Source organism: Chelonoidis abingdonii, chromosome 3 (assembly GCF_003597395.2).
Source record: "Chelonoidis abingdonii isolate Lonesome George chromosome 3, CheloAbing_2.0, whole genome shotgun sequence".
Lineage (NCBI taxonomy): Eukaryota > Metazoa > Chordata > Testudines > Testudinidae > Chelonoidis > Chelonoidis abingdonii.
Window position 1 is genome coordinate 73,685,917 of NC_133771.1, and position 17,631 is coordinate 73,703,547.

Consider the following 17,631-nt stretch of genomic DNA (forward strand, 5'->3'; position numbering starts at 1 on the left):
GAGAGAGAGAGAGAGAGTGAGTGTGAGGAGGGACCAAATGTTCTTTGTATCCAGGGCCCCAATAAATATTAATCTGCCTCTGATTCTGATGTGTGATCACAGTGGACAAGAGTTAAGGTTTTTTTTTTCCTCCCCTCTTCCAGGAAATGGGCAGGAACAAATCATCTTATTTCTTTGGGCTGGGATAAGGCAAAAAAAAATTACAATTTAGGTTGGGGTCCTACCAATACATTTTGTGAGATTCCAAATCTTGAAGAGGTTTAGCTATCAACTCATGGTGAAAAGTGTCTTAATCCATGAGGTTTTCTGCTGATTTCAGTGGTAAGAGTAGCAAATAAATATGCAGGAGAATTGAGTCTTGTGAGCACACATGTACGTGCATATAAATTCTATAACAAACTGAAGTCAGATGGCTTGTATACCTAAACTTAAGGGCAGAAATTAGAAATTAAATGAAGTTTCCTGTTTTTTTGGAGAGTGATAAAATAGCCATCGTTCAGCGGATGCACAGAAACTCATTGTTCAATAGCTTTTAAAAATTCCAGACATATATTTGCATTGACTAACATGGAAATAATGTTTCTACTTTATGTTATAATAATGCATCTATATTTGTTATGAACATTGATTTCATATAGTGCATTTGCTTTAATAATATGTTTTCAATAAACAGTACTTCAGTGAAGACAATATTGAATGGACTGAAAAAAATAGCATATCTATTTGAAATAGTATGCTAGAGAGAGGAAAACTCAGGATAGTCTATTTTCAATAAAACAGTTCTAGAAAAATTAGAATTATAATATGATACCAAGTTTTTTGAAAATAAGTTAAACTCATTTAAAAATGTGAAATTGGAACAGAGTTTCTGTAGTGTAGTGGTTATCATATTTGCCTAACACAGAAAAGGTTCCTGGTTCAAAACCCAGCCAGAAACATGATAGCTTAATTTTGGGGGAAGGGATAGCTCAATGGTTAGAGCATTGGCCTGCTAAACCCAGAGTCATGAGCTCAATCCTTGAGGGGGCCATTTGGGGATTGGTCATACTTTGAGCAGGGGGTTAGACTAGATGATCTTCTGAGGACCCTTCCACCGCTAATAATCTATGAATGTAAACTACAGTGAACAGCCATTGAAATATTGGTCATTAAAATACACATTATCCAAAGTTTCTCATAAATGATTTTCTCCTATATACCTAAAATTAAATGCATCATATGTAGGTGATTAAAAACTGCCATTGGCTTTACAGATTATTTGTTGACAATACACAAATCATATACACAGTTTTACTTTTGATCTCTCCTTACTCTCCTTGGTGAGATAATATTTTGTTTGTCTCAGCTTAATTGTCACCTAAGCCCAGTGTTTCTATTCTTTAATTGCCTTTGCTTATCAGAGTCAGTGCTACCTTCTGTCACAGGGTGTATCAGGCCCTTTAAGGTCCCCTACTAGAGGCCTCATGGTCCTACCACATCCCACCCCAGGAAAGGAGCAGTGGAGGTGGGTCCTTGAAGCCTGCCTGGAAAGGTTGCAAGGATCAGAAAATAAGAATGGCCATACTGGGTCAGACCAAAGGTCCACGGAGCCCAGTATCCTGTCTTCTGACAGCGGCCAATGACAGATGCCCTGGAGGGAATGAACAGAACCGGTAATCAAGTGATTCATTCCCTATGGCCTAGTCCCAGCTTCTGGCAAACAGAGGATAGGGATGCCATCCTTGCCCATCCTGGCTAATAGCCATTGATAGACCTATCCTCCATGAACTTATCTAGTTCTTTTTTGAACCATGTTATAGTCTTAGCCTTCACAACATCCTCTGGCAAGGATTTTCACAGATTGACTGTGTGTCATGTGAAAAAATACTTCCTTTTGTTTGTTTTAAACCTGATTTATTTCATTTAGTGAACCCTAGTTATTGTGTTATAAGGAGTAAATAACACTTCCTTATTTACTTTCTCCACACTAGTCATGGTATTATAGACCTCTATCATATCCCCCATTAGATAAGTCCTAGTCTTATTAATCTCTCCTCATATGACAGGTGTTCCCTACCCCTAATCATTTTTGTTGCCTTTTCTGAAGCTTTTCCAATTGCAACACATCTTTTTTGAGATGAGGAGACCATCTCTGCACACAATATTCAAGATGTGGGCATACCATGGATTTATAGTGAGGCAATATATTTTCTCTTACTATCTGTCCCTTTCTTAATGATTCTCAACAATCTGTTAGCTTTTTTGACTTCCGCTGCACATTGAGTCAATGTTTTCAGAGAACTATCCACAATGACTCCAAGATCTTTCAGCTAATTTAGACCCCATCATTTTGTATGTATGTTTGGGATTATGTTTTCCAATGTGCATTACTTTGCCTTTATCAACACTGAATTTCATCTGCCATTTTGCCCAGTCATCCAGTTTTGAGAGATCCTTTTGTAGTTCTTTGCAGTCTGCCTTGTATGTTCCAGGGCTATCTGCTCCAAGAAGCAGTCATTTAAGGTGTTAAGAAACTTTATTTCTGCATCCCATGCTGAGGTGACTTATACCCATTTATGGGGAAGGGCTAGCTCAGTGATTGAGGATTGGCCTGCTAAACCCAGCATTGTGAGTTCAATCCCTGAGCGGCCCACTTAGGGATCTAGGGCAAAATCAGTACTTGGTCCTGTTAGTAAAGGCAGGGTGCTGGGCTCAATGACCATTTCCTTCCAGCTCTACGAGATGGGTATATCTCCATTATTAAAAATAATGGGAATAGTTGAAATCCCCCATTATTATTGAGGGTTTTTTTGGTGGTTTATTTTTATAGCCTCACCAGTCTCCCTGAGCATTTCACAGTCACTATCACAATCCTGGGCAGGTGGTCGGTAATATATTTCTACTGCTATATTATTATTAGAGCATGGAATTACTATCTATAGAGATTCTGTGGCACAGTTTGGTTCATTTAAAATTTTTACTTCATTTGATTCAACACTTTCTTTCACATATAGTGTCATTTCCCTACTAGCACAACCTGTTTTGTCCTTCCGATAGACAGGGGCGGCTCTAGACATTTCGCCGCCCCAAGCACGGCAGCATGCTCGGGTGGCGCTCTTCCAGTCACCAGTCCCATGGCTCCGGTGGACCTCCAGCAGGCGTGCCTGCGGAGGGTTCGCTGGTCCCGTGGCTTTGGTGGACCTCCCGCAGGTGTGCCTGCGGAGGGTCCGCTGGTCCCGCAGCTCCACAGAAGCCATGGGACCAGCGGACCCTCTACAGGCACACCTGCGGGAGGTCCACCAAAGCCACCTGCCGCCCTCCTGGTGACCAGCAGAACGCCCCCCGTGGCATGCGGCCCCAAGCATGAGCTTGGCGTGCTGGGGCCTGGAGCTGCCCCTGCCAATAGATTTTGTATCCTGATATACTGTGTCCCATTGACTATCCTCATTCTACCAAGTTTCTGTGATGCCTTTTATATCAATATCCTCATTTAATATGAGGCACTCTAGTTCACCCATCTCATTATTTAGACTTCTAACATTGGTATATAAGCACTTTAAAAACTTGTCACTTCTTAGCTGTCTGCTATTACATGATGTAATTGAATGGGACTCTTAGTTTAAAAACTGCTCTACAACCTTTTTAATTTAAGTGCCAGCAATCTGGTTACATTTTGTTTTACATGGAGCCCATCCTTTCTGTATAGGCTCCTTCTTTTACAAAGGTTTCACCAGTTGCTAATAAATCTAAACCTCTCCTCCCTACACCATCATCTCATCCACGCACTGAGACCCTGCAGCTCTGCTTGTCTAACTGGCCCTGTGCATAGAACTAGAAGCATTTCAGAGAATGCTATCATGGAGGTCCTGGACTTCAATCGTGTACCTTGTAGCCTAAATTTGGCCTCCAGGACCTCTCTCCTATCCTTCCCTGTCACTGGTACCTACATATACCATGACCTCCAGCTCCTCCCAGCACTACACATAAAAGTCTATATAGATGTCTTGAGAAATCCACAACCTTCGCACCAGGCAAGCAAGTCACCATGCAGTTCTCCCAGTCATTGCAAATTCAGCTGTGTTTCTAATAATCAAATCCCCCATAGCTATTACCTGTTTCTTCCTAATAACTTTAATTCTCTCCCCCAAAGAGGTATCATCAGTGCAAGAGGATAACACATCATCATCTGGAAGGAGGGTCTCAACTTGCACCTGATGATACTAGTGAGGCACATGTCACCTCTGAAAGGAATTTCCAGCCCCACCTCTCTAGGACAAGGCAGGCAATCCCACTAGTTCCTGCTGCAAAGATCCTATTCCTAGCCCATCACTTGGACCATGTCATCCCTCTTATTGCATCCTTCTACTAGGTCTATTGCATTAAACTTAAACTATTTGTCACCACTTTCAAGGCCCTTCATGCTCTAGCCCCACCCAGCCCATCATCTCTCATTCACTGTTGAGAGGTTGACTTCTGCCTCCAATGAGCCTGTAGACATGCAGACTCACCCCTGTAGTGCCTCCTGCTGGTCATCCTCAGGAATTAGCTCACTTCCAGCCAGGAGCGCCCTCTGCAGGCCAGTGATCCACCTGTCCTCTTGGCCCCCATGCCCCTCCGTGGACCCTAGTGCCCTTTTAACTGGGGTGCTGCCCCCTGGCAGTACCCCACCAATCTGGGTCTCCCCTCCCTGAGGAACCCCCAACTCACTATCCCCACTTTGCTTCAGATTTGGCTACTGCCCAATCTCCATCTAGCCTCCATTCACTGGGGCAGACTGCAGTATCAGCCACTCATCACAGGCAAAGAGGTTTGGACCTGCTGCCTCTGCCTACCCATGGGCTGCCCCTTTGCAACCCTAGTACCCAGCTGGCCTTATGCTAGGCTGCAGCCTGAGGCTTTCCAGGCTGGAGCTCCCCAGCTCCTCAGCCTGGCCCCAGCCCTGCTCCACTCAGGTACCCTGTCTCTAATTCCCTGTAGCCAGGTCCTTCTCCCTCTACAGGCAGGGAGATTGTTTGCTCCTAGCTTCCCTGGCCTTTTATACAGGCCAGCTGTGGCCTGATTAGGGTGTGGCCCAGCTGTGGCTGCTTCCCCAATCAGCCCAGCTTTTAGAGCTACAGCTTTTAAGCCCTTTTTGCCTCAGCCATAGCCCTCTCCTGGGCTGTTTTAAGCCCCAAAGGGCAGGAGTGGGTAACCACTCTGCTACAGAGCCCATGAAGCCAGCCATCATCACTCACTTGTTACATTTTCAAAAAAGCACCTTCACCCTTTATCTCAAGCCATCCCTCATGCTTGGAAGGAACTCCCTGGGAACATCTACCATCTTCATTGTTCCCCGTCCTTAACATCGCCTTTGCCATGATGTCTACAAAAACCTGACAATAGTTAGGCAGTTGGTGTGCTGAGACCACTGCCTGTTATGCTGACCAAAATTCTCTCTTTGCTTCTGTGTTCTCTCCTGTCTGTCTATATCCATCTGATATCTCTGGGTTTTTTTATTTAGACCGTAAGCTCTTTGGGATGGGAGCGGCAAGGGGGCTGGGAACATCTTTTTGTTCTTTGTTTGAGTAGTTCCTAGCACAATGGGATCCTGGTCTACGACTAAGACTCCTAAGTGCTGGGATAATACAAATAATAAGTAATGATGATGGGCCAATCCCCCATTTTGTTAGGTACTATTCAAACATACAACAAAGAGATTTCACTCCAAGTAAGAGACAACATTTGGACACAATGGACCAAGACGGGGAGCACAAGTTAAAAATGAGAGTATATTGGTCAGCATAATAAGCAGAAGTCTCAGCACACCAACTGCATAAATTACTTTATTGACAATCTTTAGTGAGACTCCCAAGTTGCTTTACAAACATTAGCAATTTAGCTCAACACCTGTCTGAGGCAAGAGAGTATTTATTATGCCTTTTGCATCAGTGAGGAGATTAAGATGCAGACAGATTTAGGTCCAGATCGTGCCCACTGAGACCCTCACATTGTCACATTGAAGTAAGTGATACGCCACATAGTAATATGCCTCTGCAGAATCAGGACATAAGTGACTTGCCTAATTTCACATATGAATTGTGATAGATCAGGGAATAGAACTCTGGTAAACTGACAACCAGTACAGTATTTTTACCACAGCTTATACTTCATTTCAAATATGCTTCACTCCAGAAGGTCTGATTTTGACAGCTACTGCATTGTAAATAGTGCCAATAAATGCATACAATGACACAGTTTATGGTGGATGATTGATAATCAGATTTTTTTTCTTCACATTAAAGCAGGTTAGAGAATCTTTTCTTTCCTCACTGAAACTTTCAACAGAAATTAAATCCATTTTTTCCATGGACATTTTCAGTGGAAAATTTCAACTTTTTGCGAGGAAAAAATTAAATACAAAAGTTTTCGGGCAAAAACTGTGGGATTTTTTTTTGGAGGTTTCAGATGTTCAGTTTTTAATGAAAGATCAAAACATTTTGAAGAAAACATACTACTTGAAAAAACATTCTTTTAGTCAAAACCCAATTTCATAAGTTTCAGTGGAAAATTTTCAACCAGCTCTAGGTCAAATACTCAAAGCATGGATTTGAAATCATATAATCAGTGCTGTTAGTCTTTGTGTGAATGAATCTATTATTTAGCCTCTATAAACATATACACTATTACAGGTCTTTCTTTGAGAAAATGAAAGGAGTTTGCTTGGGAACTGTGGACTGTTATATTTGATAACTAAAAAGATTTAGTAAAAAAAAGAAAAGTGGTGCCAACTTTTGCAATTTTATCATGAGTTTCATGCCATTGGTGTTTTTCCTAAAGCACTAGATTCTAGGTCTTTTTAATATATCAGAATATCAGCTTCTATTAAAAAATAAATTTCTACCCCTCATAGTTGAGATAAGCTTGAAAATCTGCATCCTAAAAGTTTAAGAGCGGGGAGTCAAACAAGAAAAAATAACACATGGTTTTTGAATCCCTGGGATTGGCAATACTGAATGTAGCATTTCTATGCAATTGCTTGGGTGTTCATAGGCTGTGCTGAGGGAGATGGTATAAGAATACAGGTTGAAGAACATAACCAATTCACTACTAAGGGCTCAGCTGTGACCTTGCCTCTGAGCCCAAAGGGGAACATGAGCATGTAAGGTTCTGTGGCCTGCACGGATCACAAGTCAGATTTCAGGAGGAAGAGTACTGCTAATACCCTTACTCAGTGAGCAAATGACCTGGAAGTGGGTGAACATGGGCAAGCAATACATGGAGTTTTGGTTTCATCCACCTCCCCCTTCCGGCAGCATGCTGGTCATCAGAGATGAGCTGATGCAAGGGAAGGAAGAAAAAGAATCACACTCTCCTAAATTACTATCCCTGTCCTCTCAGGAAAAAAAGGGTAGCAGAACCTAAGGGCTCTTCATGGGGTGGCACAACTACACATGCTCTCTGTTTTATTATTTTGAGCTGAGCTGATTGTTATCTAGAAGTCTTAACAGTTATTTCAATAGCTTCTAAAAATCACTATATAAAACTGATAACATCTGATGTGTGTGCATACCTACTGAAGAAAATAGAAAAGAGCATAAAGTCTGGCAAGTCAAGTACAATTACGCAGGTCAAAAAAAGAATTTGAAGAGCAACTAGCCAAAGACACAAAAACTAACAGCATTTTTTTTTAAGTACATCAGAAGCAAGAAACCTGTCAAACAATCTGTGGGGCCACTGGTGCGAAAAGAGCACTCAAAGAAGACAAGACCATTGTGGAGAAGCTAAAAGAATTCTCTGCATTGGTCTTCACTGCAGAGGATGTGAGGGAGATTTCCACACCTGAGCCATTCTGTTTAGGTGACTAATCTGAGGAACTGTCCCAGATTAAGGGTGTAAGTAGAGGAGGTTTTGGAATAAACTGATAAATTAAACAATAATAAGTCACTAGGACCAAATGGTATTCACCCAACATCCTGCTGTTTTCACTGCCGCCAGGGCCGGCCCACAACATTTTGGCACCTGAGGCAGGGAGCTCAAATGACGCCCCCTCGCTTGGACCAAAACTTTGAAAGGTCTCAATTTTGAGTCCTAGTGGTGCCCCACTATCCCCCACAGTCTGGAACCTGAGGCGGGCCGCCTCAGTTTGCATCATGGTAAGGCCAGCCCTGACTGCAGCTGCACATTGTGTGGATGTTTTCAGAGAACTATCCACAGTGACTCCAAGATCTCTTTCTTGACTGGTAACAGCTAATTTAGACCCCATCATTTTATATGAATAGTTGGGATTATGTTTTCCAATGTGTATTACTTTGCATTTATCAACATTGAATTTCCTCTGCCATTTTGTTGCCCAGTCACTGGTTTTGTGAGATCCCTTTGTAGCTCTTCGCAGTCTGCTTTGGACTTTAGCATCTTGAGTAGTTTTGTATCATCTCCAAATTTTGCCATCTCACTGTTTACCTCTTTTTCCAGGTCATTTTATGCTGTATGGGGTGTATTTATGGTGCCTTTTAAAATGAGGAAAATGTTATTAATTTTCTAGCTATTGAGCCTAATTAGGCTGGAAAATTATTAAGTTGCCAAGCACTGAATGGACTGTCTTCACACTGTGCAAAAGTCACATTGTTCCTAAATCTATGGGGCTGCTATTCAGAGATACAACTGTGAATCCTATGACAAAAACTGTAACACACACCTTAGATAAGAACAAATATGCATCACTAGAAAAGGCAGAGGTATTATGCACTGCAGATCCTAGAGAACATATTAATGAAGCAAGATTTAATGCTTACTCACAAGATTCTGGAATATGAATCAAATGACCTATTTTTTTTAATTAAAAAGACATTTTAAATGAATTATTTATGAAAGAGTACAGCTGTAACCTTGATAATATTAAATTGTTCTGGGCTGCCAAAAGGTACTGCATAGCATTCCCTATTCACAGTTAAACCTGCAATTTCTATTAATATTGTCTACTGAAAATATGAAGCAGTCTCTAAAGAACTGGAAATAAATGGGTACATCCATTTATATTGGATCATCACTATATCTTGAAACCAATGGTTCATTCAGAAATCTTATGCAAGATGCATTCATAGTTATTTACTTCAGTTTTCATAATTAGATCATTTCACTTATTGCATTTAACATTGGGGTAATGCACATGCAGAGCTGGGGTGCGTGCTTAACTCATGGGCACAGCTCTCTGAAGAGATTTATGTGTTTGTGTGCTCATTTAAAAGGTGAAGTAACTGAAAATGAGTTATCCAGTAAGAAATTAGGGGTATTCTCTGGTTAGTGGACATAAATCATTTATACGCTACCACTGCGGACAGCAAGCATACAGTGTGAAATCCTGACATCACTGAGTTGGCAAAACTCCTACTGACTTCAGTGGGACCAGGATTTCACTCTCCATCTTAGATTATAGTTAAAGATAGGCAAATTCATTTTTTTCATTTTAACCTATTGCAGGTTTGAAAATTCAGTTTGAACTCAAGCTAGATTGGCTTTGGATTCTATGTCAGGAGAGACTGGGAAAGCAAAAGTACTAGAGGGAGCAGACAAAAAAAATCCAGTGACAGAATCATGAATGGAGTAGAGAAAGGGCAGAATGAAAAACAAATGTAGGGGCTACTATAAAAAAGGAGCATGGAGAGGTATCAAGAGAAAATTTTCAGTTAAAAAAAAGTATGTGTGTATATACAATACATACAGCCCACCCACCTGAGCCAGCCTAGATTTACAGAAGTTTCTGCTGTCACTGGCACACAACAGTGGCTATTAGAAATCTTTGGGTTTGTTTAGGAATTAAACCCTTAACGATTTTGAAAGGAAAGGGAGGTGAAACTATTATTAGTTCTGTAAATTAACCATAGTTTGTGGTTCACCGATTTCTGGTTTTAATATTGTCTTTCTTTACTTTACAGTCCTTGTAATGCAGCTGGCATTTATGGGTCAATAGCCCTACATTATTTCATTAACAACATATTTTGTTATATTGCCTGACTTACCCATGTGACTCAACACATTGTGCTAGAAATAACCCACCACAATTTAATATATCAAATAGGTAACAGTACTGGAGAAAACAAATGCATCTCTCCCTAATGAAATACAGATTTAGTCTAGCCATTTTGCTAATTACTCAAGTACACCAGGTATAATTATGAAATCTATCTTTAATATGCTTGCTTCACCCTGCACATTCTGGGTGTACCATTATAATGATACTACAAGTAAGTAAATGGAAGTAATGGTCTCTGGTGTTCTACTGAACCTTAGAATCTTTAACTCAGCAGACATTCAGCATAGAATTTTAGCTTGTTTTTCAGATGAGCTCATATAGTTTTGCTAAATTAATCCTCATCTTCCATGGTTGGTATGCCTGCTTGCAGTATACTATAAGGACTCCAAGGTAGTCTATGTGTTATGTAGTTCCTTGCAATGAAGATGTCATCAATGTAGCGGAAGTAGAGCAGGGACATTAGGGGACGAGAGCTAAGGAAGCGTTGTTCTAAGTAAGTCAGCCATAAAAATGTTGGCATACTGTGGGACCATGCAGGTACCCATATAAATTTGTTAGTCTCTAAGGTACCACAAGTACACCTGTTCTTTTGTGTTATATAGTGTACATTTTAAACATTTTCTCAATACATTTTTTCATAGTGGATTAAAAAGTCTAACTGTGCAATACTCATACTTTCATGAGACAGAAAAAGCCATCCCAACACTAAATTAACAAATAAGCAAATTAAATATTTAAAAAACACCAAAGTTTGTCATGATGGGCTATATAAACCTGGGCCCCTTTCTGCCCCACCCCTCTGCACCTGTAAATCATGCCAGGTCCGGAGGAAGAGTTAAAATGAGGGAACTACCTACATATGGGGAACAACCCTCAGAAGGGAACAGGCTGGCTGTGATCACTCTTCCCCTGGAGTCTGCTCTTCCAGAAAGGAGAACATGGATCCTCTGAGCTAACAAAGGGAAAGAGTAAAGACTGATTTTCCCTGTGGTCCAGTGGACAATCTTGAGTGGATTATGATACCACCAATGCCAAAATCCTGACTGAAGCTGCCTGCAGGTTTGCCTTCTGTTCCTTTATAATTTTATTTAACCTTGTTTGTTAACTATGGACTGTTTTATTTCTTCGACCTGGGACCCTAAGAGAGAATGGATATGTCTACACTATGGGATTATTCCGATTTTACATAAATCGGTTTTGTAAAACAGATTTTATAAAGTTGAGTGCATGTGGCCACACTAAGCACATTGATTCGGTGGTGTGCGTCCCCATGTACCAAGGCTAGCGTCGATTTCTGGAGCGTTGCACTGTGGGTAGCTATCCCGTAGCTATCCCATAGTTCCCGCAGTCTCCCCCCCCCATTGGAATTCTGGGTTGAGATCCCAATGCATGGTGGTGCAAAAACAGTATCACGGGTGATTCTGGGTAAATGTTGTCACTCAATCCTTCCTCCTTGAAAGCAACGGCAGACAATCATTTCGTGCCCTTTTCCCCCGGATTACTCTGGCAGACGCCATAGCATGGCAACCATGAAGCCTGTTTTGCCTTTTGTCACTGTCACCGTGTGTGTACTGGATGCTGCTGACAGAGGTGGTACTGCATTTGCCTTTGCAAGGTAGCAGAGATGATTACCATCCATATTGCACTGTCTGACATTGGAAATTGGCGATGATGGTTATCAATCATTTTGTACCATTTGCAATTGTAAATTGACGATGATGGTTAGCAATCATTTTGTATCGTCTGCTGCTGTCATGGGTGCTCCTGGCTGGCCTCGCTGAGGTCGCCTGGGAACGCATGGACAAAAATGGGAATGACTCCCGGGGTCATTCCCTTCTTTATGTTTTGTCTAAAAATAAAGTCAGTCCTGCCTAGAATATGGGGAAAGTTTACTAGTGAGCCAGAGAGCACAGTTGCTCTGGGTCAGAGCCCCAGAGATCCCGCAGAAATGATGAGCTGCATGCCATTCTAGGGGGTGCCCCTGCAACAACTCCACCCATTGCTTCTCCCCTCTCACACTCCTCCTGGGCTACCGTGGAGTGTCCCCACATTGGTGTGATGAAGTAATAAAAAATGCAGGAATAAAAAACACTGACTTTTTAGTGAGATAAAATGAAGGGGAGGCAGCCTCCAGCTGCTATGATAGTCCAGGAAGTACAGAATCTTTTCTTTAGACATAAATGGGGGTGGTGTGCTGATGGAGCTCAGGCTCCAGCTGCTATGATGAGGACGGTTACCCAGCATTTTGTACCCGTCTGCAGGAATGACAGGGAGTATTCCCATTTTTACCCAGCACCCAGGTTCGACCTCACCAAGGCCAGTTAGATATCATGGGCTGACGTGGTTTTCCACCATTTTGTACTGTCTCCCAGCAGCATGCAGTAGATACATCGGTGACATGAAAAATGGCAAGAAACGATTTTTCCCTTTTCTTTCACAGGGGAGGGGGGTAAATTGACGAGATGTACCCTTAACCACCCGGACAATGTTTTTGACCCTTCAGCATTGGGAGCTCAGTCAAGAATGCAAATGCTTTTCGGAGACTGCAGGATGTGGATTGCTGGAGTCTGCAGTCCCCTCCTCCCTCCTCATGAGCTCCATGTTGTTCTTTGACTTTCCATTTATGTTGTCTACGCAGCACTGTGCTGAGTCCCTGCTTTGGCCTCTGTCTATGATAGCCTGGAGATTTTTCAAATGCTTTGTCATTTCATTTTCTGTAAAGGACTCTGATAGAACAGATTTGTCTCCCCATACGCAATCAGATCAGTATCTCTCGTTGGTCCATGCTGGGCTCTTTTTGGATTTGGGACTGCATCGCCACCCATGCTGATTCAGAGCTCCACGCTGGGCAACGAAATGAAATTCAAAGTTTGCGGGCTTTCCTGTCTACCTGGCAGTGCATCTCAGTTCAGATTGCTATCCAGAGCGTCACAGGTGTATGTACGTGGGATACCGCCCGGAGGCCGATACCGTCGATTTGCGGCCACACTAACCCTAATCCGACATGGCAATACTGATTTCAGCGCTACTACTCTCGTCGGGGAGGAGTACAGAAACCGGTTTAAAGAGCCCTTTATATTGATATAAAGGGCCTCGTTGTGTGGACGGGTGCAGGTTAAATCAGTTTAATGCTGCTAAATTTGGTTTAAATGTTTAGTGTAGACCAGGCCAATGAGTCCGTTAGAGGGCCTCAGATGGAGGGGGGGCTGGGGAAGGGGTTGGGGTGTAGGAGAGGGGAGTGGTGTGGGCTCAGGCCAGACAGCACTTATGTCAGGTGGCTTCTGGTTGGTGGCGCAGCAGGGCTAAGGCAGGGTCCCTACCTGCCCTGGCCCTGCACCATTCCTGGAGCCTGCCTTAGCCCTGCTGCACCGCTGCCAGGGAGCTGCCCGAGGTTAGCAGAGCCAGGGGGCTCTGCATACTACTTCCTCTGTGTGTCACTCCTAGAAGCAACCAGCAAAGCCCTGGGGTCGGGTAGGGGCTCCATGTGCTGCTACTGTTTGCAGGCACTGCCCCTGCAGTTCCCATTGGCTGCAGTTACCTGCCAATGGGAGCTATGAAGTTGGTGTTTGGGGCAAGGGTAGCATGTGGAGACCCTCCACCCTCCCGCCCCCACACCTGGGAAGGCAGAGATGTGCTGGGCGCTTCCAGAGTGGCACAAAGCCAGGGCAAGCAGGGATCCTGCCTTAGCCCCAGTGCATCATTGGATGTTTAGCGCCTAAAATCTTCCGGTTTGGCTTCAGTAGCCACTGGGAGACTCCCGATGAAACTAGGTGGGTTGGCAACCCTAAATAATACTAGTGTACTATCTTAACAACTTGAATATGGAGGCAACAGCAAAATCCAAATCTAGGTTAAATACAGTAGCAGCACTTAGTACTTATCTTCACCTGTATCATAGAGTGAAACACCTTTTTCTATTAGTAAATGAAGCAAAAGCTGTATATAAAATGGCCTTTAAATAGTCAGTCTTCCTTGTCCTTTTGTACTTCATGATTAAAAGATAAAAGTTGTTGGGTTGAATATTTGGGTTGTGGGTAATGCTAGTGGCCTGTGATACAGGAAGTCAGATTAGATTAATTTATTTTCCCTTTTGGCCTAAAACTAACACTTGGAGTCCCTGTGCCATAATTTAAATAAGAAAAAAAAAGTTTCCAAAATATTATGGTCAATTATTAGAAGTACGATAAAGAAATAATAAAGTATATTAAATGCAAAAGAGACAAATCAAAAACAAATTCACACACAGTACTCGGGGATATGCCCAGCTCTGTAAACTCTGGTGGTCATTTAGCAGTTTTGCTATATAATTGTCTTTGCTTAATAAGGGAGCAATGTGGTGGCTAGAGAATAGCATTTTTTTCATACATTTATAACAACTATTAGACCCAAATAATAATAAGCCATCTGCCAGCCCCCATAGGATCCACTTGTTATTTTAAGGAAGAAACTGAACTTAGTTTTCTACATTGGTCTCTGAACAATTAATCGTGTTTTCAATGCAGGTGAATGCATTTTCACATTTAAGTGGCCCACTCTCATTTATGATTTAGGTTTGCAAAGGAGAACAATGCTGAGAGAAGGAGTGGAGTTAGCAAAAAATAAAGGATGGTGTAAGCATATGCACTCTAGATATTGAAGAGAACTTTCAATCAGAGGATGTGCAAATTATTGTAGCTCCAAGTTAGCAGGAATGTAAAGTCCCCTGTAGTAGGGTTGCTGTAGCAACATCGACTAGGATTTTCAAAAATGTCTGAAGGAATCAGGAGCCCAAATCCAACTGAAATAAAAGAGAATAAGGTTCCTAACTCCATTAGATTCCTTAAAACCTCTAATTATAGTGGAGAAAATTCTTCCGATATAAATATGTAGTTCAGGCACATCTAACATTGCAAAAATTGTCCTTTGAGATCAAATTTATCAAGTTATCAGTCAATGTAAATATGTCTACATAAAATCTTTTTAGTACAACACATTTATTTATTTATGCATGTACGTGCACACACACGCAATGTGATGCACTATAAAGATTTTACTAGTGAGAGTTTAGGGCTGTAACCAGACTCATAGTTGGGAAGCCTGGGGTATACAGAACATCTTAAACAAGCATTGATAAAGCTTCATATCATACCACACCACATCATACATTTTATATATATCACATATCTGTTACAGAAAAATCTACTTTAGAGATTCTTAAAATTAAGGCACATTGAAAAATTATTGGCACAACAGTTTTTGTTGAAAAATGCAGCTTTGTTGAAATTGAAATTTTTGCACAAAAATGTCAGTTTCAATATTTTAATGGCAAAAAGTTGAAACATTTCACTTTTGACACTCTTAAATATTTTGTTTTGATAGTTTTGAAACCTATCTTTTTTTACTTTTATAGATATTTAAAAAATAAGTCAATGACATGAATAGAAATGATAAAGTCCAATAGAATGTTTATCCATTATCAAAACAAAATATTTAAACATTATCAAAATGAACATGTTTGGAATTTTTGCCTCATAGAACACTTTAAGTTTTCAGCTTTTTATTCTGATTTGGAATTAATTTTCTTTTACATTTCCCATGGAAAAAAAATTCCAGTACCTGACTAGCTCTACTTAAAATACTTTAATGGAACTGTTTCTTGTACCCTTACTCCTGTAGAGCCAGCTGCCTTAGTTATCATGAATCCAGTTTTCAAAGCTCAGCTTACTATGTCCCCAAAATATACTAGTTCTGCTAGTCTAGCACCTCCTAGCTCTGCCAACTACTTCCACTCTTTATTTAAAAGAATCAAACGTCCAGTGATTTGATGATACATTTCCTTCTGTACTGAGGTATCTTATTCAATCTGGAAAGAGAAACAATACCATGTGGCCCAAGTGAAAAAAAAATCCCAGTGAAAATAATAGTAAATAGTTGCAGTAAACACAATATGAGTCATCCATGTTTGAAATTTGTTCACATAAAATATTTCCAAATAACGAACAATCATACAAATCCAAGTGTTTGCAATCAGAAGGTAAAACCTCTTACATAATTTGCTATGTACAGCTTTAGACACATCTTATGTTGTGGGATCAGACAATCAAATAAGTGTATGACCTATTCTCAGGGTCAGGCCTTCAAGAGACTCAAGACATGAGTACCACTGGTTGAGTCAAGGAATACAAAACTGTTCTCATCCAAATTTGGGGACCAGTGAATGTACCAAGTATTCAGATAATACAATGACAGACTTGCAAAATCTTGGCTAGATGGACTAGACAGTGTCAATACTTTGAAATACTTCAACAGAGCTGGAGTTCCCATCACTCAAGGATGTGCATACAGATTTCCTTCCTCTTTTGTGGAAAGACTGGTACATTTCTTGGAATCTGAAAAAATTGACCCATTCCAATAAATGATATATATTTTAATGTGATTATGAGATGAGGTATCCTATGTGAAATGGTGTTGTAGGTTCATAATTGCTCTCTGTGGACTGACATGAAAACCAGAGGGGGGGCGGTGGGGGTGAGGGGAAGTAATGATCCCAACTGATGTTTCCTGGAAGTTTCAACAGTAGTGTAAGGCTGATTGAAAATGGAGTCTAGTACCCTCTCATTGTCAGAGTTCCTTCCAGAGCAGAGCTGAAGATAATTATATAATTAGTATGGAAAATTTTAAATGATCTGTCCCCTCATAGCACTAAATTCACTTTAAACTGCTTTAGATGGTCCCTGCCAGCAGGTATATGGGATCTTGGGGAGCAATTACCACACAGGTGAGGTGCCAATTAATTTCTTTATTAAATGAAAAAGGAAGTGGTGGGAATTTAACAATAGCAGCCAACACAACAAAATATATCATTATCGATATACAACCACTACAACTATGGGGCCAAAACAACAAATACACATATTCCATAAGCCCAAAACGATCATCTTAACAAGCAAAAATCCTATAACAAGCCAATATATGCGAGAGCAAAAAGACAACAACTATAACCAAGGCAGGTAAAGCTTACAACCCATAACTGTACGAAACTATAGACTATTAAATCTAAAAACTAAACCTAGGTAGACCTTATTGCAGGGGAAGTTACAGGGCAAGCCAGCTATGTGCCAGAATCAGCTCCCAGGACACCAACATGGATGGCTGCAGCATGGATACCTGAAGCAGAAAGCCGAGCAAAGCGCCACAGGCAGCCAAGAGCTAGCAGCGCACAACTTATTTTTTAGCCCAGGCAAAAGTGCATGGCGTTAGGAGAGGCTTAAGACACAGACAAGGCTTTAGCTTGAGTCTCGTGGTGGGGAGACAGAGCCAGCAGCTAAAAATAATAATAAAATATAGAGAGTTTCACAGAGGGATCTTAACCGACCCCAGGAGCACCAGCGAAGGCCAAAAACAGCAAGAACATGCAGAAGGCCTTAGGTACCGGTCTCAATAATGCAGCGAGATGCTGCTCAGCGCAATCATCTCGTTGATGGGGGGCGATTGCAAAAAAGACGGGGAGTCGCTTCAAAAAGAAATGAGAGCAGAGAAAGGACCCCCAGAACCCTTCTGCCAGACCAGGCAGCAATGCAGGAACCTTTCTGCCTGTAGTTTCAAAAATGTCTGTTTTTAAATGCCCAAACTCAAGGCTAGTTCCGCCCAGTACTTTGATAGGA